Genomic DNA, 16489 nt, shown 5'->3' on the forward strand with positions numbered 1-16489 from the left:
GTCACAGCGAAAAGGGAGAAGGGGGAATATATAGCCCTTGGTGCTCCCTTTAGGCTTCCATAATTCTCTGATCCAATAAGGTTGACAAGCAAGTAGAGAGAGAAAGTAGAACTGTGGGTGTATTTCTGTAGCCATTCCTCTGAAATAGAATAAATCATGTTAGGAAACTGAAGGAATTATCTTGTACCTTCTGAGTTTTTAAAAATAACATATTGAAAAGGCCAAAGAAAATGATCAGAGAACATCAATACTATACAAAAGAAAGAATTTGAAATGATACCTGAAATGAGACATGGAATGTGTCCGGTAGTTCAGTACACTAAGCTAAATTGTCCCCAGTTTATCCAAGATGCTTTGTGTTTGGAAGAGAGACGTAAAGAGAAAAAGAGGGAAAAATCATGGTAATTCCATAATAGGACCTGTCTAATTTCTGAAGAAAAAAACAAAAACAAGACAACCTTATTTCTTATGAGTCCCAGGCAGAATGACAACAGATACAGGGAAGGGGAAAGCAAAGACTGCAGTCACCTTGAGAAACTGAGTTAGGAAGAACAGAATTTGACAGGAAAAAGAGTATGTGCTTTGTATTTGAGTCAATTGTTTGCGTTAGTTTCTAGAGGGATGCTGGAATTTTCAGGAGGGTTTTGTCTGAGTTGGCTGATTATTTTTCACTCACTCATGTTTGTTTTAGAAGGAGGCATCAGTCACTGCCTCTGCCAACAAGCACATTAAGTGCAATTCATTTCTCCACTTCCCAGTCATCACATGAAATGGACACGCTCAAAGGCAGGTCCTGTCTCAGGGACAACAGACATCAGATGACTACAGAATTAGCCTCCTCCCCTCAAGCCAAGTGGTCCATGGTGAGTGTAAGATGGCCACTATATAGGATGCCAGGGGCTCAAAGGTAACAAAGGAGACTCTTGCCCATGTATTCTCATCTGGATCCTTTCTCCCTTCAAACAGTGCCTGCCCCAAATGTTTAGTATGCTTCGCCTACTAGAAGAGTCCAGTGAAAGGAAGATTCAGGTGACAGCTTTGATAATTCCCCAGATGTACGCTCTTCCCTAGAGTCTAGACTCACTGTCTTATGAAGAAATACCTCTTTAGGAAGCTGTAGATTTCTCAGACAGAATATATATGACTACCCAACCCAAACCAACATTCCTTTCTGCAAAGGAAATTATAGTGAATCATACAATATTTTTTAAAGTTGGTAGGTTTGGAATGAATCAACGGAAAGAACATTCTAACAGGGTTTGGTTTATTTTCCATATTTTCTATGGCAGAATGCTTCATTTGGGGCTGAGTATTCATTTTCTCATGTTACTCCAGGAAAGCATCTTCCAAAAGCTATTCCACTCCCTGCACACACCCACGCTCCCACTACTTGAAACAATCTATTTATCCTTCAAATACTAGCCCTCTTTAATGTCGCTAACAGATTAAATTGTTCCCATTTTTGTCTTCCCGTAATCATTTGTTGATAAAAGTGCCATTAATGTCAATTAAGTAAATGAACACTTTGATGAATGAGCACAACTTACACACTCTACTGTGAGGGTAATGAGTTTGGAATCAAAAGAACCTGGGTTTAAATCCTGGCTTCACCACTTGGTAGATCCCTTACCTCTTGGAGCCCCAGATCCCTCATCTGTATAATGGAAAAATAATACTGACCCTGCAGGATAGTTGTGAGATTTAGGTCCCATATACATAATGCACTCAGCATGGTAAAATTAAAGGGGCTCAATAAATGCCAGCTATTATTAGCCTACTGTATGATAGTCAATGATGCATGCAATATTATCTTATAGGCAATGAGGAGCCATTAAAACTTATTAAGAAATGAAGTGGCATTAGAAAGGTGATTTTGGAATACCAACTAGGGAATGTGTAAGGAAATGAAGAGCTGACAGGGTATTTAGGTAAGAAATAAGCAAAATCAAAATAATACATTTGGTTATATCAGGACCAGAGGTCACCCTGGTGAGCTGAGCAGGGGCTGAGTGAAAATGCCCAGCAGCACAGATAAAAGCAGCTCCCTGGACTTTGCCTCTTCCTCTGTTACGCTCCGTGACCATTGACTGCTCTTTGTTGCTGGGCACCTGCTTCCTCCTCTTCTTCCTCTACCTGAGCACATGGCTCAACATCACTGTATCACTTGAGCAAAAGTCCTACTCCATTCCCTCAGTCTCAACAGAGCAGCAAAAGCCAGTGATATACAACCCATTCCTCAATCTTCTAATTCTCCTGAATTTCACTTCAATATTTGTAGCACAGGAAAAAAACAATCATGAGAATATGGCACTGTCCTTTATTAGTCAAATTAGAGCATTCTTTTTATAGGGAAGAAGAAAACAGACTTGAATAGGGTGTAGCCGTTGAGGGACCACCGCAATACTGTTCCATCGTGAAGAGGAGAAGTGGGGGGCAGAACAAGCAGAGATTTAAAAAAGAGGGATTAGAGTTAGACTTTAAGGGAACGCTCTGAATTGCAGGATGGACATAAAATTGGATAAACTATACAGAAAAAGTTCCCTAGAATCTTCTTCCCAAATATGTAGACAACTAGGAGAAAGAGCCTTGTATCTAAGCTGCTTCAGGTCACCAGGCTGGTTGTGACTAGAGCATTCTGAAGGGCCCTTGGCAGCCCTGGTCTCCTGTGCCTTTGGATGTGAACCTAAGAACAGAAGCTACACTTCGAGTGGGAAAGAAAAGCCCATCCTGCACTTCTCTAATCGCAGCTTGGGCTCTGAGGATCCAGAGGGATATCGGGACTTACAGGTTTTTCATCACTGATGTGCTGAGGCTCCCTCAATAAAACCAGCGCCCCCAAGACTCCATTACCCCGCTTCCAAAATCTCTGTGACCTTCATCAGCCATGGGATGTAGAGCACAGGGAGCTGAAGTAACCCGATAACACAGGCAGCTTAACCATTTTAGGAGAGTGAGAACCATTTAACCCCCAATGTAATGGCTGCAGCATCTGTCTGAGAAAGAAATAAATTGGTTTTAACTTATGCGGCTTGGGCTTTGGAGAGAAATAAAAAGGCGAAATGGAAAGGCAAAATTGTTGAGCATCTCTCGGATCTACCTTTTAGCTGTTTGTGACTCCAGAAACAAGAAGCACTGGCACGGAGTAAATCTAATCACATTTAGACACAGCCCTGTAGTAAATAGAGGGGAGAAGAAAGATATTACAGGACTCTAATCTTCTTGGAGATGGAAACAGGGAAGAAAAACCCAGCGAAGGATTATGAAGTTAGCTGATCTGTTAAACACAGAGGCGTCACAGAGGTGAGCATGGCCTGGACAAGCCCGGCGTGTACCTGGTATTAACAGGGTCCTTAGTGACAAAGTCTGTAGGGCTGGAGGTAGGCTGCGGTGCTGCCAGAGCTCAGCTGGGACCGGGGCGGGGGGTGGGGGGGAGCACAGCAGGGAGCCCTGGGCTGAATCAGCTTTTAGTTGCCACCTGCAAATGATTACAAAGAACTTACCTGAGAGATGGCTGTCAGGATCTGCCATACTCCTTGTCCCCATGATGCTCCTCCTTTTAATACTGTTAAAGCCATTTGATCTCCATATGCTGGCTACCATGTCATCCTGACACCTGGGACCAATCCTGTCCTTAGTGAGGGATAGAAGAGCCATGGTTGGATACTCAGCATCAGGGCTGTCTGACTGTTGATTCACTCTGACCTTGTACTGCAGTTCTAGAAAGTCGAGTCTAGTCTACTTCAGAGATTATCTGCATTTATGATAGTACACAAAACATTTAATATTATACATGTTATATATACATGTATTATATAATATTGATGTAATGTAGTTCTCAGATTAGCTGTGTTTATGTTAATATATATAACATATTATATATACTATCTATGTGTAATCTATTTATAAATTATATATTATATGTAATCATAAATACAGCTAATCTAAGAACTAGACTAGGATACACACACACACACACACACATACACACACACACACACACACACACACACATGCAGAGACACTCATAATTTCAAAGCAAGTGACTTCCATTCAAACAGTGGTTCAAGGGTCCAGGCTCATGTCGTGGCCCCATCACATTCCACCACAGCTTCCAAAGTCTCCATCTTCATCTTCATCAGGTCAGCAGATGATGAAAGAGTCTGGAGAGTCTGGAGGGAAGGTTTTCATGGGTCAATGTGAGGATTCTTAACCTGAAATCGGGGCCTCCTTTCCTTTAATGTTTCTATCTAGTTTTCAGTGGCTGCTGTTTCCAGTCCCCTATACAATTTTCATCCTTTTGTGAACTATATTTGAAAGGCCTTCTTGGATTAGAACCTGGCCTAAATAAGCAAGGCTTTACAGATTGCCATGGCTCTTAATCCTGTGAAATATTCTGCCGTGGTAAGTAGCGAGCATTATTACCATGAATTTTTTCAGTTTAGGTAACAGCTGGGAGGCCTCTTTCTCTGCATAAAATTGAAAAGGAAGTTTCCCCACACACTAACTTTGTGATGTACTGTTCTGATTATACAAAGACAAGAAGCAATGCTTCAAAATAAGATTCCAAATAGTCTGTTTTTAATTACACTTATTAAAACAATCTTTATTATTAACACGAACATGACTTACATAATACTTTTTATTTGCAAAGCACTCCTTAAGCACCAGTTCCTAAATAAAATCTTGAATTAGCAAACATTAATTACAAAGTCAGTATATGGAAGAGGAGTTGAATTGGGACTTCAACTTGAGGTTAGAATTGGGGTTTCTTTCCCTAAAAAGGACACCATCTCTTTGGGTTTTGTAATTCCCTTACCTGAAAATGGAAGACTGTAGAAACTCAGTGAATATTACAAAGATCAGATCCTGTTTGAGCAGTAAGAATAGTCCACGTTAAGGGCCTGCTACATATGCATAGTCTTGGAGAGCGCAGATAAAAACATGACTTTTGAAATTTGGATTTGTTATCATTTCTGAATCCATATGTACTCATTAAATGCCACTGAATAAATTTTTAATAATGAGAAGGAATTTGACAAACGACCTGTCTGAGCTGAACAAAGAGATTTAACACAGCAGATCTCACACAGCAGGGAAAATGCCTGGAGAGTGTTAACATCCCATTTGTTAAAGTATATTGTATTATGTTTAAACTGTCTGTTTTAAGACTGGTTGCTTATAATAATCATTGTCACGGTGCCTTATAGTCCTATCTTAGTAACCAAAGGGGCAATTTACCCTGTATCTGCAAAATAAATAGGTTTGATGCTAGTTTTGAGTATACACATTTCCTAAAAATACCCTTACAGGAAGGGGAGACCATTCTTATTGCAACGTTAAGCTGTGCCATAGAACAAGCCTTCAACATTTTTTCTTTTGTATTTGTGATCTCTTTATTCTCCAAGGATTGGAATCAATAAGAAACAATCTTCATATAAATTAGTTTAAAAAAGGAAAAAAAAGGGACCTCTATTAATGATCAAGGAAAGAAAGAGAAAATCAATATTTATTGAGTTGTTTTGTGCCAGGCACTGTGCTAGGGCTTTTATACTCTAGGTCATTTGAATTTGGGGGTGACAAACAGAGCTGAACTTATTTAGTTAACTCTCCATTGTTCAATGGATACATTTGATTGTCTTTGGAAATCTTAGCCTCGACTTTCTCTTTTCATGAGTGCAAGTCCAGAACTCTTATACACATGCCTCCTAGCTGATAATTACCTGGAGAATGCACACTTTGTTTTCAACATAACTAAGAAAATATTCTTGCAAAATAAAGTCATGGTGTAACCCGAATCCAAATATAAATGGCTTTTTAAAAAAAATCTGATGTTCAAATTATCAACAATGATACCAAACTCCATTTGTGTGGCTAACTAAGAGTTATCTGTATAGACTACTGTATTTTCACTGATTTTGTCTTCTGGGAAGTAAAAGAAAACCATACGCAACTCATGCTCATTTAAAGTTCATTTTTAGCAAATAGCAGATATAATTCCAAAATAATTGAAAACTGGTAAAATACAGAAGTCAATGAGGTAAATACAATGAATATAAAGAAATGGAAACCTAATCCTAGGTAAATGCTTAAAGATCATTTAGTTAGTCCAGCTTACAATATAGGTTGAAAATTCATAGCAAGACATATTAAGTGACCTTCCCAAAGTCACACAGCAGAGATTACCAAAGATTCAGGCATTCTGAATCTCTTAACAGAAACCTGAGGATAGTATTTCTTTTGCCACTTCTCAAAAAACGATTGTTCATCTACTAGATTCCATTCCTTCATGACAGGAAGTGGGGTGAGTATAATCTTTATCTGTAATGACATTTCCAGATGTCCCTTGTTCCCATTTCCTCCTGAAACAAAACAAAACAAACCTTGTGTGTTAATGGCATCAACCCATCACTGGTTACTTTCTCTTACTGTCTTCTGTATTCCTGAAGACTTTCTTTTTCTTCGTCCTCAGCACCAAACACCTATAACTGTTCTTTAATATGATTCAACACTCTGATTCTTTCTTTAGCAATAATTCCACATTTTCCTTCCGCCATCCCATCCCCTGGTTTCTGATGCTCCACTTTTTTTTTTTTTTAATATTTATTTATTTGGCTGAGCCAGGTCTTTAGGTGCAGCATGTAGGATCTAGCTCCCTGACCAGGAACCAAACCCAGACCCCCTGCATTGGGAATGCAGAGTCTTAACCACTGGACCACCAGGGAAGTCCCACTGGTGCTCCACCTTTAAACTCTGTATCAAGCAGTCCTTTCTCTTATCTTCATCTCTTTTCACCTCAATTCCTCTGACACTCACTCTGCTACAATTCACCACCCATCTAAATCTTCAACTCGTTAATACGACCAATTTCTCACTATCTCTGTCCTCCTATCTTCTCTTTCCTCTCTGCCCATCTTAGATTTCATGATCCATCGTTAGAAATAATCATTATATACAAACACCACCCCCTCCCCTTCTCCCTCATCATCTATCACACCCCAGTGATCATTGTAACCAGCAACTCTCCACCTTTTCAGTGCCTACTCTCAAGCAGGCAAATATAACAAGAGAAAATAATATGACTAGGCTAAAAAACTACAATGGGCACTAGACATGTTCTGGAAATCCTACTTTCCTTCCACCAAACCCTCAATCATCTCCATTCTCTCTCGTTACAATAGAGGAATTTCTATTTAAATGCTAGTTTCTAATTAACTAACATTTATCTAATTAAATGTTAGTTTCATTTATTACATGTCATTCATTAGTTACATTTAACTAATTAAATGTAGTTTCTCCACTTGCGCCCATCACTTTTCTTCAAGTTTCTTACACCATCAGTGATCCTTTTCCCCCTTCATATACTCATTCAACAAACCGTAGATTACATAAAATATTAAAATATAAGATTATAAAATGTAGAATGTAAAAATACAAAATATAAAAATGTCTTTGGTTTTATAGAATCTATAGAAAGGAATCCATATTTTCTTTCAAGTGTGAGTCCAAACAGGATACTGGCAAGATGTGATTCACATTTTAAAAAGAAAAAAGGCCATTGTGAAACTATAAAGAGAGAGATAAAGTAAGAGGAGGGATACCCTTTAGTATCTGTTGCAACAGAATAGAGAAGAGAAGATGGTGGCTTGGCCATGTTGGTTTTAGTTGAAGTGATGGGAACTGGCAAGATTAGAGATATATATTTCTATCTAAAATCAAAATGACTTGCTGACAGTGTGAATGCTGGGCTATGAGGGAGAGAGAGGAATTATGAATGAAACCTAGATTTGGGGCCAGAGAAGTTGGCTCATTTTCTCCATTTCCTCCATTTTTAAAATAAATGATGAAATATTTCAAACATATAGAAAACTGCAAAAATAACATAATAAACTTTCAAGGCACCACTACCAAGATTTAAATAAAGACATTAACATTTTGCCATATTTCTTCAGGTGTTTCTCTTTTTCTTTTAAGGATTGAAGTATTACAGAAATAGCTAAAGGTCTATCTATTCTTCCCTTCCCTCTTTAGAGGTAACTATTTTCCTGAAGTTGATGTGTATTTTTGCCATGAACATTTTTTCAATTTCACTTTTCTCTATACATATACACCCACCAATTTTTAAATACTGTACCATGTTTGAAAATTTACATAAGTGGTATCATATTTTGCAATTATTTGCTAACTCTTTTCACTCAAAATTTTGTTTTGAAATATATCCATGCCAATGTAGATTAATTTTATATTTTACTACTATACATATTATAGCATTGTTTGAATAAGTTTATTTTATTTATTTCCCATTAATGGGCAGTTAGACTGCCATGAATTTCTTACAACAGCTCTTCACCCTGGGAACACCCTTGGAGATGTCACCGCCTGTAGGTAAACGAGTTTCTCCAAGGCTGATTCTAAGAAGTAAAGTAGCTGGGTCATAAAGATAGGCATTATCTGCTTTTGTTTTTTTAAGGTATTGCCAAAGTGATTTCTAAAAATGTTTTTCTAATTTACAGAGTCACATAAAGTGTATGAGCATTTCTGTTTTCTTGCATCTTCAACAGTGCTTACCGGCTTGAGCTCGTTTAATTTTCCCAATCTGTTGCATGTGAAATGATATTTCAGTGTTGTCTTTTTTCTCTTTTCTCACTCTACTCTGGCTTTCAGTCTTGTCACTCCACTAAATCTGCTGCATTCAGTCATCAATGATCTCCTTGTTGTCAAATCGAATAGATAGTGAAACAACACCCAACTCAGCTGATCATTCCCTGTTTGAAACACTCTCAGTCATCCACAGTTTATATTTCCTACCTCCCTGACAGCTATTGATACATTTTATTCTCTTTTCTTCCTATCTTCTCCTGTTCCTCAAGACCTGGCTTGAGACATCATTTCTGTTCTTTTTTTTTTCTAGGTGACATATTCTTTCCCATGACCTAAAATGCCAACTTTATGATGATCCCTACCAATGACATTGCTTTGCACCTCTGTGCTTCTAACTTCTGTTTGCTCTCTCTATTTTGATGTATCATAAGCACCTCAAACTCAAAATGTCAAAATATGGAGCCCTTTATTTCCCTACTTGGACTTCCCCCAAATGCCCCTCTTTCACTAAATAGCCCATCATCAACAGTAGATTTACTAACTCAAAAGCTAAAGTGTCAGACTTCCCTGGTGGTGCAGTGGTTAAAAATCCACCTGACAATGCAGGGGACACGGGTTCGATCCCTGGTCCGGGAAGATCCCACATGCCACAGAGCAGCTAAGCCCGCGCGCCACAACTACTGAGCCTGTGCTCTAGAGCCCGTGAGCCACAACTCTTGAAGCCCGCCTGCCACAACTACTGAAGCTTGTGCACCTAGAGCCCATGCTCTGCAACACACGAAGCCACAGCAATGGGAAGCCCGAACACCGAAATGAAGAGTAGCCCCTGCTCACCACAGCTAGAGAAAGCCCACGCACAGCAGCGAAGACGCAACACAGCCAAAAATAAATAAATAAATATATAGATTTTTTTAATAAAAATTAATTAATTATTTTGAAAAAGCCAAAGTGTCAGGTTCTGCCCTTCTATTTCTTTTAGCCCCTATATGAAATTTATAACCTGGATATCTTGTTGTTTTCCTCTAGAATGTGTTTTGTATCTCTCCACTTCTCTCCTTGGTCTCTGCCACCACTCTAGTTCAAGCTTACCACAAACTTCAAGTTTATACTCCCAAGCAATATCCTCAACTCAGCTGTTGCCCCTCTATACGCCATTTCTACGTAGTAGCCAGAGTGAGGTGTTAAAATGCAAGTCAGTTTCCCACTCTTTCCTGCTTAAACTTGTCCAATGACTTCCTATTTCACCTCTGACTAAATTTCAAATCTTTCCTCCGGCCTCAATACCTCTGCCAGACTCGCCAACAACATCATGCACCCCTCTCCCTATTTCTCACCGTGCTTCATTCTCACCTGTCTTTTGGCAGTTCCTGAATTATGGTTAAATCCAACTAGAATCTGGAGGGTAAGAGAGCCTAGGTCAGGCAGTTCCTAAGGCTAGGGTTCCAGGGCACAAAGTGCAACAAGTAAAAGTGGAAAAAAGGATCTGGAAATGCAGTACTAATAGGGACTATCCAGTACAGGAGACCAGCCTTTAAGCTACAAGTGGACAGGGCTCATTCACATCATGCCACTTGATATAAGTTTGCCAAATTGTTTCAATTTGAATGAAAAAATGAACTCAGAATGTATGCTTCCAGGTTTCAGCTTTGCTTACAGAACCTGTAGAAATGTTGAAACACTCAGATTTAATATTTTCCAGGCAAACTCAGTTGCTGAAACAATGCATAAAAAACAATGAGAAGGCATCACTCCTCCAAGAGAGTCTTCAGTATGGAAAATAATCAAGATTTTAAATATGTACATTTCAATACTTCTATCTATACAAATGTTTGCATTTTATTATGAAATAGATCTTATATAAAATGATACAAATGTGTGTATATAGGCATACTATGCATGTATGATATACACACACATACAGTTTAAGGAAAAACATGAAATATACATTTCTGTACTCACTCCACTGTGTAATAAATAAAACATTACTTTTGAAGCAAGTATGTGCTTCTTCCTCATTACCTGTCCTTTACTATCACATTAAATCTTTAATTCATCTGGAAGAATTTTCCTATATGATAAGAGTAATGGAAACATCTTTTTCTCAAGAACATACAATTGTCAGAAGTACAAATGGACAATCATTATCTCATCTATCGGCAATATCAACTCTCATATATCAGATTTTCATTTATGTATGATTCTTCTAGGTTCTCAATTCTGTCTCGTTGCTCCATCTGTCTAAGCTTCTATTAATCCTACTCTATCTTAATTTCAGTAGTTTTAAAATAAAACTTGATGTCTTTGGGGGAAGTCTCTTGCCTTGTTCTTATGTTTCAGAGATGCCTTATCAATTATTGGCATAATTTCAGCTTACCCAATTTCATAAAAATAATATTGTTGGGATATTTTAATTGGAATACACTTTGAGGAAAACTGGTATTACTGTCTTCTACTGTGAGCTATATATGTCTCTCCATTTAGTTAGGTCTTCTTTAATGTCTTTCAATTTTATACTGTTATAATAATTTCCATAAGTCTTATACTTCTTTTGACAATGATTTTCTCTAGGAAACTTCTGTTTTATGTTTCCTTTATAAATGAGTTCCTTTTTGGCCCTGAAAATCTCATATTCTGACCTACCTTTTGACCACTGATCTTATATTAGCCAACACTGATAACTTTTTTTATTAACTTTAATAAATATAGCTGTAGATCATTTTGGGTTTTCTATTTAGTTTGTCATACCATTTGAGAAAAAAAAATGATAGTTCTATCTCTTCCATTCCAGGTGCTTCATGCTTCTTTTTACTTTGCAGTGACTAGATATAATGTTGTTAAGATGTAGTCACTGTTATGCTGTGTTTTAAAGAATACCAGCTTTCTTACCAATTTTCAAGGTTTAGATTTACTTCTTAAATTTCCTAAAGTGATTAAGGTACTTAGTTAAAAACAGACCCAAAGAGACACAGCCCCTGCCTTGTGATAGAGGCATAGATTTGCCACTTGGACTTAGCACCCCAATACCTCTGCTTACCTCCCTCTTGTTTACTGAAGCTACAGCAGAGTTTGAAGGCCATGAAGTTCAAGTTGCGAGAACAATTACATCAGCCTCAGTCCTGTCCCCTTTAGTGTTCTGCCGAACACATTAAGAAAGTAAGGCTCAGTAGCTGGTATCAGAAAGAGAGAGAGAGACATGAGTTCCCATATCCATTCACAGACTGATAAGGTGAAGGTGAGAGTCTTTTTAAGCAGAGCAATTGTCTCTGGAATCGTCGTGATTTTGGAAAGGAAAATGGGCACTGAAATGAGGAAAGGAGGCAGAAGGGAAGCAGGGAAGAATGGAAAAACTGAGTAAGCAATTCGTTACTAGATAAGTTGTTCTCTTTCCATCACTTATATTCTAAAAATTCCACTATATATTTTTTTTCCTGTTTTGTCCACTCCCTCTTGTATATACCAATTATTTCTATTCATCTCCACTCACATAACTTGGAAAGACCCAGGGACATTTTATCTTAGAATAAGAAATTAACGTCTTCCAGGCCAGTAAATAATCAAGGAACATCCCAGCACCCACCTTTGGTCCCTCAGAAGAAGTAACCTTACATAAATCAAAGATCTTTACAGTCAGCATTTTCAATTGCTAAATGTTCTCTATATATGAATTGTTCAGGTAACTAAAACATAATAATTTAAATATTCTATGTATGTATATATAGTCATTTTGATGGGGATATTTCTAAAATGTATTGCAAACTTATTTTCCTTACTAAACAGAATATTCTTGACGTAAGTTAATGTTTTCTTGATGACTCAGGGCCATTGGTACGGCTCAAATATAAAGCTCCCCTGAGGGATGATTGTGGTACTAAGTACTATATGGTCGACACTTACTGGCCATAGGCTGCCAGATATTTCCAGTTAGTGTACCTTCTGTCTCCTTTCTTCCTGACACCTGTCACTTTTCCCTGTGTCTGCTTCTAACAGCCCCCTACTTTGCTGCTTCTAATTTGTTATCCACTGTAACCTTGGAAGAACTTGTGGTTGCTATGGGAAACCAGGCAACTGAGGTTATAAAATCAGTAACCTGAATATCCCTGACTCTGACCCAAAGACGGTTTCATTCTTTGCTTCCATACTAGGGAAGAGTACAAGAATTGGACCACTATTGTCCTTGGGGTTCAGAGGCCTGATTAGGGTACTTAAGACATTGTGCTTTTGAAACTCTAGCAAAAGGAAGAGAACTCTATCATAAAGGCTTAACAATCTTTGACTCATGTGTTGGGGAAAACAATAAGGATTCTTTCCTGTACGAATTATTGGTGAAGGCTCAGCATATCCCTTTTGTAGAGATTATCCTAGGCTGGAGCCCAAATTAACTATAATTAGTAAAATAAGACTTCACTCCATCAAGGTTCTAAAAAAAGGATCTAGTTAGCATCAGGTCCTGGCCAGAAACATTTCTTGAGGCAAAACAATTCTCTTAAAGGCATTTGTAGATCACCTAATTAGAAGAAAATAACTGATGATTTCAATGGTTATTTGTTCCTGTTGTTAGACATCTGAAAATCTTAAGGGAAAGCTAAATATTAAATTTTTGAAAAGTTGTAGAGGGTAGATCAAAAGACCTTGGGAATGGCAAAGAATCTCAAAGAGACCCTTCTTTGATTAACTAAACTAAGTTTTGTACATATCTATATGCTGCTAATAACCTTGGATATCAGTGCAGGGATTTTTCTTGAATTAATTCTCAGGTTCACAGAATAGGAACTCTGGAAAAGCAAAGCAAGCCCAAAGCAAAACTCTGCAAAGCAAGTCCAGATATGTAAGAAGTACTATTTGATCACTGGGTTAGTTTTTTCTCTTTCTCATCCTCATTCTTTCTGCCTCTTTCTGCCTCTACCTTCTACACTTGGGCAGAGAACAATGACAGGAGCCCAGTTATCAAGACCTATATGCTGGAGCAGAAAAAGACAGAGAACTAATTAATAAGGCACTTCCTGACCTGAAAGCACAAAATCTGGAGAAACTGACAGCAAATTGACTCATCTGTTTGGTGCCAGGATAATGTAAATCTCCCCCACATAAGGCGTAACTGGATGTTGAGAACAAGGAGGTGTCTGCAGCTCAGGTGAGTATCAAATAGCTCTTTTCTAGTAGGAATAAATGCAACCAGTAGGTGATGAAAACCAGGTGGCTGTAACAGACTCCTCATCACTGGCTGCTGTTTCTACTGATAGTTAAAACGGAAAACTGTGGCTTCCCTGGTGGCACAGTGGTTAAGAATCCGCCTACCAACTCAGGGGACATGGGTTTGAGCCTTGGTCCAGGAAGATTCCACATGCCATGGAGCAACTAAGCCTGTGAGCCACAACTACTGAGCCCACATGCCACAACTACTGAAGCCCGCGCACCTGGAGCCCATGCTCTGCAACAATAGAAGCCACAGCAATGAGAAGCGCGCACCGCAACGAAGGGTAGCCCCTGCTCACTGCAACTAGAGAAAGCCCACACGCAGCAGCAAAGACACAGTGCAGCCAAAAATTTTTAAAAAAATAAATTTATATAAAAAAATGGAAAGCTGATTCTGAGATGCCCTTTGTTACAAGATGGAGGTTGTGTAACTGAGATATTCAGCACTGAGAGTTATCATCCCTAGACACACTGAGCAATAGATTCCCAGATTTTTCCTAAGGATTTTCTTCCCCACTTAATTTAGGCGCTGCAATTTAATCTCCAAAGCCCACCTTATTTGTGTTGTAGGTGGAGATTCACAGACTTGACTACCTGGTGTGCTGGGTGTCTTCTCTTTGTGCCCTCAGGCTCAGGTTACATCCTCCTTTACCCTCTGCTCTGCAACATGGGAAGAGGGCTTTTATGGGCTTCCTCAATAGGACTTATTTTCTTTGGCTTCTTATTAATTTTGGCTAATTTCAGGGACTATCAAGAGACCAAGTGGGAGGAGAATGAAATCAGGATATTTCTTCCCTCTGCTTCCTTCATTCTATTTCACTGCAACTTAGCTGCTTCCTTTTTCAGGGAAGCCCACCCTATAACAGCTACTACAACCCTCCTTCCCACCCAGGGGTCAGTAACTGTTCACCTCCTTGCCTTTTCAGGCATTGTGGTACCAGCTCCTAGCTATATCTAGCCCTAGGAGACTAACCATCCTCTTTGCCTTCCCATATTCCTCTCCCCATCTTTGTAAAAAGTCTCTTTATTAAAACCCTTTCATTATCCACTTTGAATCATTTATTTCTGCTTGAATATCTGGCAAAGGTGGAAAAATAAAAAGGGACGGTTCATGGGAAGAAGTAGATGGAGTCTGGGGACACATAACTCATGGAACTTGCTCAGGTACAGAAGGTCCTAGTTATCCCGCCACTGAGACGTATGATTTAGAACTATCCCTTGGCAAAAATAGAAACAAAAACTATGTCTTCACTAAAGCATAATATAGTGAAAAGGATAGTTGAACTAAAGTCAGAAGACCCAGAGCCAAGGGAAAACTTGTCCTTTTTTTTATCACTGTATATATTTTGGAAAGGCATTTAAGATCCTTGAGCTATTTTTTCCTATAAAATTGTTTGGCCTGAGGATCAGAGGGATAACAGTGAGGGAGCACTTTATAAACTGTGAGGCACTATAGAAATAGTAGTTGTTATTGTTATTCCCTTCTATTCCCCACTTCCCCACATTCCTTTTACAGCACTTGCTAAATTATTTTCTGCAGAATACTAGTTTTGATAGACATTTTTTTAAAGGGGTTTAAATCTAAGTATGTTTGAAAAATACTGAATATTATATTGTATGTTTGGAGATTTATAATACACCTTAGTATGTTAAAGACTCTGATGATTGTGGTATTAAAGAAACTCATTTAACTTAGTTTAATTAAGCAGTTCTCAAACTGATGTACCCAGAAGCCCTTATAGCCTGCAATTTATATGATCATTAGGTAGAACTAGTGTATTTTGGAACATGCCTGGTAAATGTAAGGATTTCTCTATTTACCCTGGATCCTTGGTATGTTGCCACTCCACACTAACCTCCTTAGAAGCATCATGATATACATTTAACTCCTCAAAGCTCAAGGGATTAGCTAATCCAATGATTCACAACCACATTTTTTTCCCCACAAAATCCATCAAAAACATTTACCTGGGCTTCCCTGGTGGCGCAGTGGTTGAGAGTCCGCCTGCCGATGCAGGGGACACGGGTTCGTGCCCCGGTCCGGGAAGAACTCACATGCCGCGGAGCGGCTGGGACCGTGAGCCATGGCCGCTGAGCCTGCGCGTCCGGAGCCTGTGTTCCACAACGAGAGAGGCCACAACAGTGAGAGGCCCGCGTAACGCAAAAAATAAAAAGAAAAACAAAAATTTACCTGGCTGTTGCATTCATGTGAACTTAATTGATTTACCCAGATTTTGGTGACCCTCCTCCCCTAAAAGTTCAAAATGAAGTCAAATGCTTCTGCGATTGTTTGTAATCACTACAACTACACAGAATGCAGCATGATGGGTGGATAAGGAATGCCGCATAGGTAAAACAGGTTGGAGCATAGGAGCATATACAATTTCCAAGGCGCTGTGCAGAGGGCAAACTTCAACACTTTTTTTTTCCAGCAAAGAAATGCAAATGAGTGAGTGTGCTATTAATAGAGATTTAACACTGAGCCCATTTTCATTCATTTTAAAGTCAATTTTCTATAAACTCCAGCACTTTATAGTAACAAGCTGTTTGCTATGTATCTCTCAACTCATTTCATTGGGCACATCTGAGGAAAATTGAACAGTTGACCTTTAAGTAGATTTTTTTCCTGATGATAATGATAAGGCCCTGATGAGCACTCTTAGCCACGAGGGAATAGAAACTTAAGACTACTTTCTCC

This window comes from Delphinapterus leucas, chromosome 7 (assembly GCF_059928025.1).
Source record: "Delphinapterus leucas isolate spDelLeu-1000000601 "Yukka" chromosome 7, BTC_Dleu_Yukka2, whole genome shotgun sequence".
Taxonomy (NCBI): Eukaryota; Metazoa; Chordata; class Mammalia; order Artiodactyla; family Monodontidae; genus Delphinapterus; species Delphinapterus leucas.